Source organism: Papio anubis, unplaced genomic scaffold (assembly GCF_008728515.1).
Source record: "Papio anubis isolate 15944 unplaced genomic scaffold, Panubis1.0 scaffold81, whole genome shotgun sequence".
NCBI lineage: Eukaryota > Metazoa > Chordata > Mammalia > Primates > Cercopithecidae > Papio > Papio anubis.
Genome location: NW_022168322.1, coordinates 265,722 through 276,392, shown reverse-complemented (window position 1 = coordinate 276,392; position 10,671 = coordinate 265,722).

Genomic DNA, 10,671 nt, shown 5'->3' with positions numbered 1-10,671 from the left:
TTTTGATTCCTTATTTCTTCATATTAATACATACGTATACATTTTTGTGTTACTGAATTAAGCTTGCCCTTGTAACAAAATATATTTTGGTATAGTTACCAGGACACTTACTGATTAATTTTTAACAAGGTAGAATTTTAAAATAAAAGATTGTTTATAAATAACTTTTGTTTGTATTAATATATGATTTAATTGACTGAATGGTTGACTTTGGTATAATAAATGTTGACAGGTTTTCCGTTAGTTTCCAAATGCACAGAACCTTATTTTTTGTTTAATACGTGTCTAATGCTCGTTGTTCAAGATTAGACTAGTTCAGCCTAGTATAAAATAATTGTTTAGAAAACTTATCTTCAACTTCAGTTATAGGCTGTGCAACTGAAAACCGATCATATTTCATAACATTATCTGGTGAAGATAAATTTTTGAGCGAAATCATTCTCTAGTACTTCCAAGTAGACAAGGGGGAAAAAAAGACAGCAAAGTGTAAGATATTAATCTGGAATATTATGGTATTGATATTGGATTGCACCACCATTTGTGTTGTATCACTGGGATTATGCAGGTGTTAAGCACAATAGCACAGCTTCCCTTTTGTATGTAGTTATTGTAATTCTCTAATTAAATTTTAAAGGTTTTTTTTGTTTTGTTTTGTTTTGTTTTGTTTTTGAGATGGAGCCTCCCTCTGTTGCCCAGGCTGGAGTGCAGTGGCACAATCTCGGCTCACTGCAACCTCCTCCTCCCAAATTCAAGTGATTCTCCTTCCTCAGCCTCCCTAGTAGCTGAGATTACAGGTGCCCGCAACCACATCCAACTTTTTTTTTGTCTTTTTTTTTTTGAGGCAGAGTATCGCTCTGTAGCCCAGGCTGGAGTGCAGTGGTATGATCTCGGTTCACTGCAAGCTCCACCTCCCGGGTTCAGGCGATTCTCCTGCCTCAGCCTCCCGTGTAGCTGGGACTACAGGTGCCCGCCACCATGCCTGGCTAATTTTTTTGTATTTTCAGTAGAGACGGGGTTTCACCATGTTACCCAGTATGGTCTTAATCTTATGACTTTGTGATCCGCCTGCCTTGGCCTCCCAAAGTGCTGGGATTACAGGTGTGTAAGCTACCTCCGCACCCGGCCTTTTTTTTTTTTTTTTAATGAGATGATGTTTCACTCTTGTTGCCCAGGCTGGAGTGCAGTGGCCCAGTCTCAGCTCACTGCAACCTCTGCCTCCCGGGTTCAAGTGATTCTCCTGCCTCAGGCCTCCCAAGTAACGGATTACAGGCGCCACCATGCCTGATTAATTTTTTGTATTTTTAGTAGAGACAGAGTTTCATCATGTTGGCCAGGTTGATCTCCAACTCCTGACCTCAGGTGATCCACCCGCCTCAGCCTCCCAAAGTGCAGTGATTACAGGCGTGAGCCACTGCACCCGGCCTTATTTATTTATTTTTGAGATGGAGTCTGGCTCTGTAACCCAGGTTTTAGTGCAGTGCAATCTTGGCTCACTGCAACCTCTGTCTCCTGGGTTCAAGCAATTCTCCTGCCTCAACCTTCCAAGTAGCTGGGATTACAGGTGCGTGCTACCACATCCAGCTAATTTTGTATTTTTAGTAGAGACTGGGTTTTACCATGTTGGCCAGGCTGGTTTCAAACTCCTGACCTCAAGTGATCTGCCCGCCTCGGCCTCCCAAAGTGCTGGAATTACAGGCATGAGCCCCCGTGCTGGCCTAACAAATTTAGTTTAAAGATCTAATTGGCCTTTATCAGTGACTCATGAATCAAGCAGCATCTTATGTAAAGATTTAGAAGAGACATTACTAGAAGTAGCAGAATAAAATGACCTTTGCAAAATTATGATTAAGACAGTGAAAGAGATTTAACTTAACTGAATTTATCTTGCTTTTAACCTCCAAACTGTCCTTGTTCATTCCTGGGTGTAGGACTAACTTTAAAAAACTTAGTTTATAGTTTAAACAAAGTCAGTGATAGCCCTTTCCCAAAGCCGACCTCCTTCTTGCCTGGGGACTAAATTGCCTTTGTAGGACTAACATTAGCCACAAGGTTAAAAATTAGCACTTTGGGACGCTGAGGCAGGTGGGTCACCTAAGGTCAGGAGTTAGAGAGCAGTCTGGCCAACATGGTGAAACCCCGTCTCTACTAAAAATACAAAAATTAGCCGGGCATGGTGGCAGGTGCTTGTAATTCACAGCTACTTGGGAGGCTGAGGCAGGAGAATCACTTAAACCTGGGAGGTGAAGGCTGCAGTAAGCGGAGATTGGGCAATTGCTGTCCGGCCTGGGCAACAAGAGTGAAACTCCATCTCCAAAAAAATTATGGTTTAGAAGTCATACTGCTGGAGGCTGGGCACGGTGGCTCACGCCTGTAATCCCAGCACTGGGAGGCCGAGTCGGGTGGATCACCTGAGGTCGGGAGTTCGAGACCAGCCTGACCCCAACATGGACAAACCCCGTCTCTACTAAAAATACAAAATTAGCTGGGCGTGGTGGTGCTTGCCTGTAATCCCCTACTCGGGAGGCTGAGGCAGGAGAATCGCTTGAACCTGGGAGGCAGAGGTTGTGGTGAGCTGAGATCGCACCATTACACTCCAGCCTGGACAACAAGAGCGAAACTCCATCTCAAAAAAAAAAAAAAAAAAGTCATACTGCTGGAGGCTACAAAATTCTGACCCTTCCTAAACTGCTCCTAAGATCAGTGCTTGAGATATTTTGCAGACCCCGCACTTAATGAATCAGCTGGCACCACCCAAATCAATAAGCTGACTCATCTAATCTTGTGGCGCCCACCAAGGAACTAACTTAACTCAGCACAAGAAAACAGCTCCAACTCTCTATAATTTCATCTCTAACCAATGAGCACTTCTGGCTCACTGGCTTCCCCTCACCCACCAAGTTGTCTTTCAAAACCGCTCCCTGGTTAGGCGCGGTGGCTAACGCCTCTAATCCCAGCACTTTGGGAGGCTGAGGCAAGTGGATCACGAGGTCAGGAGTTCAAGTCCAGCCTGGCCAAGACGGTGAAACCCCATATCTACTGAAAAAACAAAAAAAATTAGTTGGGTGTGGTGGCAGGAGGCTGAGGCAGAGAATTGCTTGAACCCAGGAGGCAGAGGTTGCAGTGAGCCGAGATCGGGCCACTACACTCCAGCCTGGGCGACGGAGCGAGACTGTCTCAAAAAAACAAAAAAACAAAAACAAAACTCTGGTCTCCCGCACAGCTGGTTCTGTATGAATTACTCTTTATTGCATTTTCGTGTCTTAATAAATTGGCTCTGTCTAGGCAGCACCCCTTTAGGGGTAACAAAAACAATTGGTATTTACATGGTAGCTCAAGCAGGAACAAGAAACAGCATAATACGAAAAGTGGGTTGGTTGATGTCTGGTAACTTCAGATCACTTTCCTTGCAAGAGTTAAAACAGTGGGGACTTGCCTATCCTGCCAGCTAAAAGGGGCCTGTTTGGGGATTTGGCTATCATCTCTCTCATGATTTATCAGGAGATCAGATAAGTAACCAAATTTTGGGCCAGGCTCGGTGGCTCACACCTATAATCCTAGCACTTTGGGAGGCTGAGACGGGCGGATCACCTGAGGTCAGGAGTTCAAGAGCAGCCTGGCCAATCCTATATCTTCTAAAAATAGAAAAATTAGCTGGACATGGTGGCAATCACCTGTAATCCCAGCTACTCGGGAGGCTGAGGCAGGACAATGACTGAGACAGTGAAAGAGAGCTAACCTAACAGACTCCATCTTGGTTCTAACCTTTAAGCTGTCCTTGTTCCTTCCTGTGCATAGGCTGAACTAACTTTGGGAGGAACTTCATTTATAGATTATAGTTTAAAACAAAGATGGTAACAACCTTTTCCCAAAACCTTTTCCTTCCTGCCTGGGGATTAGACTGCCTTTGTAGGACTAAGAAATTAGCCACAAGATTAGAAATTATGGTTTAGGAGTCATGCCGTTGGAAGTTACAAGATTCTGACCCTCACTAAACTGCTCCTAAGATCAGTGCTTGAGATATTTTGCAGACCCTGCACTTGCTGGATCAGCTGGCACCACCCAGATCAATCAACTGGCTCATCTGATCTTGTGACCCCCACCCAGGAACTGACTCAGTGTAAGAGGACAGCTTCAATTTCTTTTGATTTCATCTCCTGCTTAACCAATCAGCACTCCTGGCTCACTGGTTTCCCCTCCCCCACCAAGTTGTCCTTAAAAACTCTTGATTCCCAAATGCTTGGGCAGTCTGATTTGATTAATAATAAAATGCTGGTCTCCTGCACAGCTGGCTCTGTGTGAATTACTCTGTCTCTATTGCAGTTCCCCTGTCTTGATAAATTGGCCCTGTCTAGGCAGCAGGCAAGGTGAATCCATTGGGGAGTTACACTAGTGCAAGAGGTTCAGTCCAAATCAGTGGCCTTCCATATATTTTATTTAACACATCCCAGAAAGAGGTTATGAATTATATCAAGCAAAAGGTTCTGTCCTAGACCAGGTTTGGGATGATCTTTCTTTTCCACATGTTAGCTCTTTGCTGACAGAGGTCAAAATATTAGTCCTAATATAGAGATATTGTCTAATAGTTTAGTGTTATATAAACCTATTCTGTCTTGGTTCCCTAGTGCAGATGAAAATCAGAGTTGAACAGTAGTTAAACTGAAAAAACAATGCTTTTACTCAGTAACTGTTATAATAAGGAAAAAGAGACCTCAGCATGGAACGAGGCTGAGTTCTTTTCATTTCTGTGAGGTCTGAGAATAAAAAATGAAAAAGAACTAGGCTCAGTTCCAAATATGACATGGACAAGTAGGGATTTATAGCCAAGGAGTAGGTTGGGTAATGAAGGTGGTCAGTGGATGAAAAATTACTAAGAGAAAACATTAGGGATAGAGGAATTTTGGTTAGATTGACCTAATAGGATTCTTGCTGAAGACAGGCCAGGTTGATCAGGTATTACCGGCGGCGGGTGGGGGCGGTTGTAGGGAATGAGGAATCTGGTCAAATATCAAGGGTGATCAGATATTGATGGTGGGGATTCTGGCTAAAGGAACTTGGCAGGACTCTTGCCATGACTGGGCTCTTAGGAGCAAGGTACATGGCTGGGCATGATGGCTCACGCCTGTAATCCCAGCACTTTGGGAGGCCGAGGTGGGTGGATCACCTGAGGTCGGGAGTTCAAGATCAGCCTGACCAACATGGAGAAACCCCATCTCTACTAACAATACAAAATTAGCCAGTTGTGGTGGCACATGCCTGTAATCCCAGCTACTCAGGAGGCTGAGCCTGGAGAATTGCTTGAACCCGGGAGGTGAAGGTTGTGGTGAGCCGAGAATGCGCCATTGCACTCCAGCCTGGGCAACAAGAACAAAACTCCATCTCAAAAAAAAAAAAAAAAAGCAAGGTACAGCCGGGCACAGTGTCTCACGCCTGTAATCCCAGCAGTTTGGGAGGCTAAGGCAGGTGGATCATGAAGTCAGGAGATGGAGACCAGCTTGACCAACATGGTGAAACCCTGTCTCTACTGAAAATATAAAACTTAGCCTGGCGTGGTGTCGCGTGCCTATAATCCCAGCTACTCAGGAGGGTGAGGCAGGAGAACCCTTGAACCTTGGAGACAGAGGTTGCAGTGAGCTGAGATCATGCCACTGTACTCCAGCCTGGACGAAGAGCAAGGTGCCAGGATGGGGCCTAGTCAAAAAAGTGGTTTACAGGAGCCTATCTAGAGTTTGGTCAAGGAGAGACCTCTTAATCACTAGCAAGCCAGGTGCTTTCCAACAAATTTCATCCATGTGGGAAATAAGGGCAAAGGATTTTGCACATACCATCTAGGGAAAAAGTAGGTGCCTTACTTCATTTTCCACTGCTGTATCAGAATACCACAGACTAGGTAATTTATAACGGACAGAGATTTATTTGGTTCATGGTTCTAGAGGCTGGGAGGTCAAGATCGAGGGACTACATGCATCTGGTGAAGCCCTTCTTGCTATATGATAACGTGGCAGAAGGTATCACATAGTAAGACAGCATGCAAGAAAGAGAGGAAAGGAAAAGGGGGCTGAACTCCTGTCTTTTATAACTAACCCAGTCCTGCAATAACTAACTCACTTCTGTATTAACAGCTTTAGTCTTTTCAAGAGGGTGGTGTCCCCATGAACTAATAGTCTGTTTTGTGTGTGTGTGATGGAGTCTTGCTTTGTCACTCAGACTAGAGTGCAGTGGCATGATCTAGGCTTACTGCAACCTCCGCCTTCTGGGTTCAAGTGATTCTCCTGCCTCAGCCTCCCGAGTAGCTGAGATTACAGGCATGTGCCACCAAGCCTGGCTAATTTTGGTATTTTTAGTAGAGACAGCTTTTCACCATGTTGGCCAGGCTGGTCTCAAAACTCCTGACCTCAGGTGATTTGCCTGCCTTGGCCTCCCAAAGTGCTGGGATTACAGGCGTGAGACACCGTGCCTGGCCTATTTTTGTATTTTTTAATAGAGACAATGTTTTACCAATTGGCCAGGCTGGTTTCACACTCCTGATCTTAAGTGATCCACCTGCCTTGGCCTCCCAAAGTGCTGACATTGCAGGTATGAGCCACCGCCCTGGCTTTGCTTTAGCTTTTTAGTGCATATTAAGGACTAACATTACTCTCTAGTATCTTCAGCTATCTACATCTATCTTCAGCTATCTACATCTATCTTCAGCTATCTACATCTGATTGCTGTAGGTCAGCAGTTCTCAAAATGTGTTCTCATCAGAATACAAATACTCTGGTCAGCACGGTGGTTTACACCCATAATCCCAACACTTCGGGAGGTGGTGGGTCACGCCTATAATCCCAGCACTTGGGAGGAGGTGGGAGGATAATTTGAGCCCAGGAGTCCAAGACTAACCTAAGCAACATAGTGAGACCCCCATCTCTACAAAAAATAGAAAAAAAGTTAGCCAGGCATGGTGGTGCATGACTGTAGTCCTAGCTACTTGGGAGGCTGAGGTTGGAAAATCGCTTGAGCTGGGGAAGTCAAGGTTGAGGTTGAGGTTACAGTGAGCTGTGATTGTGTCATTGTACTCCAGCCTGGGTGACAGAGGGAGACGCTGACTCAAAAAGAGTAGAAAATATGCTATATTATATCCTATCTTTAAAAAAACGACAAGAAACCTTTGGCTCAACATCTAGCTATTGCCCCATTTATCTGTTCAGTGTGCAGCAAAATTACTTAAAATTAGTTTTGAGTTCTTCGGCTCTTTCTTATTCCAATAAAGTTTTCCTCTCTACCGCTTCTTGTTGTAGAGAGGAATACTTATTTATTTATTTATTTTTGAGGCAGAGTTTCGCTCGTCACCCTGGCTGGAGTGCAATGTCGTGATTTGGCTCACTGCAAACTCTGCCTCCTAGGTTCAAGCGATTCTCCTGCCTCAGCCTCCCAAGTAGCTGGAATTACAGGTGTCCGCCATCACGCCCAGCTGGAATTACAGGTGTCCGCCATCACGCCCAGCTAATTTTTGTATTTTTAGTAGAGACAGGTTTTCACCATGTTGGCCAGGTTGGTCTCAAACGCCTGACCTCAGGCCACCTGCCCACCTCAGCCTTCCAAAGTGCCGGGATTACAGGTGTGAGCCTTCCCGCCTGGCCTTGTTGAAATACTTTTGTTTGAAGTCATCCATGACCTCTGCTTTGCCTCATCAAAGGTCAGTTCTCAATTCATATGCTATTTCCCAAGATAATTTCACACTGCTGGGCCAGTTCCTCTCCTTGAAACCAGCTTGGCTTCCAGGCCTCACAGTCTTCTAATTTCCTTTCTTCACTAGTCACTCCTTCTTGATCTCATTTGTTTCTTCTTGTTCTTTGCCTTGACCTCTAAATGGTGGTTTTCCCTAAAGCATAGTCCTCAGGTCTGTTTACCTACACTTTGTAGTCTTGTCTGATTTAATCGTTTTAAATAACGTGTGGTTCAAATTGATTATCTTCAACTTGGACTTCTCTCTTGAATTCAACTTGTATATTCAATTGCCCTACATCAACTTGACTGTCCTCAGATATTCTCTTCACCTCCTTCAGAGGGTGTGGTCAGACATCACCTTATCAGAAGCCTTCCCTTTCCAACCTACCTAAAGTAATTCCTTGCTGAAGTACTCGCTTTCCTCCTAACTCTATTTTATGTTTTTTCCCATAATACTTACCACTAGGTATAGAACATAGGTAACTATGTAAATATATATTCATATATGTTATTTATGTATATATTAATGTGTATTTTTATTTATAAATATATAAAAATATATATTTATACATGCTTTTTGGTCTGTTTCCTCCTGCTGGGATTCATTAGAATCTAAGCTCCATTAGGACTAGCTTCTAGTGCCTAGTATAGTCCTGGGACCTTATTATTATTATTATTATTTTTTTGAGACGGAATTTGCCTCTTGTTGCCCAGGCTGTAGTGCAATGGCATGATATCGGCTCACTGCAACCTCCACCTCCCGGGTTCAAGAGATTCTCCTGCCTCAGCCTCCCGAATAGCTTGGATTACAGGCATGCATCACCACGCCCACCTAATTTTTTTTGGTATTTTTAGTAGAGACGGGGTTTCTCCATGTTGGTCCAGGCTGGTCTGGAACTCCTGACCTCAGGTGATCCGCCTGCCTCAGCCTCCCAAAGTATTGGGATTACAGGCATGAGCCACCATGCCCAGCCAGTCCTGGGACTTTAATAGGCACTGAATGACTATGTATATAATGAAATTCCAGATGACATGCTTGATTTTCAGCTATTTATCCTGACAATTTTATTATTATTTTAGATGAAGTCTCCCTCTGTCACCCAGGTTGGAGTGCAGTGGCGTGATCTCAGCTCACTGCAACCTCCACTTCCCAGGTTGAAGAGATTCTCCTGCCTCGGGCTCTGGTGTAGCTGGGATTACAGGCATGCACCACCATGCCTGGCTAAGTTTTTGTATTTTTAATAGAGATGTGGTCTCACCATGTTGCCCAGGTTTGTCTCGAACTCCTGGCTTCCTGTAATCCACCCACCTTGGCCTCCCAAAAGTGCTGGGATTTTAAGTGTGAGCCACTGTGCCTGGAGTATCCTAAGAATTTTTTTTTTTTTTTTTTTTTTTGAGACAGAATCTCACTCTGTTGCCCAGGCTGCAGTGCAGTGGTATGATCTTGGCTCACTGCAACCTCTGCCTCCTGGGTTAAAGCGATTCTCCTGCCGCAGCCTCCCAAGTAGCTGGGACTATAGGTACACGCCACCATACCTGGCTAATTTTTTGTATTTTTAGTAGAGACTGGGTTTCGTCATGTTGGCTAGGCTGGTCTCGACCTCCTGACCTCAAGTGATCCACCCGCCCAAAATGCTGGGATTACAGACGTAAGCCACAGCGCCCAGCCAATCCTGAGAATTTTAGCAACAACAAAAGTGACCCAACGGTGCACCACTGCCATAGGTAGGAATTTTAGGTTAGATTCTACATATAAAAAGGTAAATTCACTTGCCATGAATTGGGCACCTACAGTGAAGGGGGAAAATTGTTTGTATGGTTTATACTGCAAAAACAGGCTAATAAACTAAAACGTTATTGCGTAATTCACTTGGACATCTTGTGCAGTGCCTCACTATTTGATGTTTTGAGGAAGTGAAAAAAATTAATTTTTCTTGATTGTGCCATTACCAAATTATCAGTTTTGGGGGTAATTGGAAGAAATTGATGAGTCTGCAGAGTTTGAGCTGTTTCCTTACATCAAGCAACTTCTATGATTAGAAGATTCAACTTTTATAATCCCCTAATGACTCACAAATTTATTCTTTCTAATTGATGGTAATATCCTGAAATAAAACCAACAGGGGAAAATAACAATGATTTTTTTTTCCAGAAAGATATTCAGACCCAATTATCAACATATGGTTTAAACAGATGGCAGCTGAAATAAATCTGTGTGTGCAGTAGAATCAGAGATTTTAAAGAATTGTATAGCCTGTCACCTACCACTGCTCACACTATGTTAAAGATATATAAAATTAATTGCATTTATAAAAATATACCACATTGTCTCATATCTTTGTACTTTTATCCATAGTTTCTTCTCCCTAGAATAACCTTCCTTTGATTTAGCTTTATCTTCTCTAGGTCACTTCTCCTGATCTCTCTGGTCTCAATTTGAGCAATTCTGTCTATGTCTGAAAGGCCTGTGCATACTGCCTACTTTACATTACAAAAATTATCACATATTAATTTGCTAATCTCATTCTCCCAAAATATTTTTTTTTTTTTTGAGACAGAGTTTCGCTCTTGTTGCACAGGCTGGAGTCCAATGGCGTGATCTCGGCTTACTGCAACCTCTACCTCCCGGGTTCAAGCGATTCTCCTGCCTCAGCCTCCCAAAGTAGCTGGGATTACAGGCACCCGCCACCATGCTCAGCTGATTTTTTTGTATCTTAGTTGAGATGGGGTTTCACCATGTTCGCCAGGCTGGTCTTGAACTCCTGACCTCAGGTGATCCACCTGCCCCGGCCTCTCAATGTGCTGGGATTACAGGTGTGAGCCACCACATGGCCAATATTGTTAATTAAAACAATAAAAATCACTGTCTTTTATTTCTGTACCTCTATTTGCATAGTACAGTCTGTCATCAGTCAGGGTTCAAAAAATATTTGCTGAATGAATCAATAAATTACAAGTTATCTC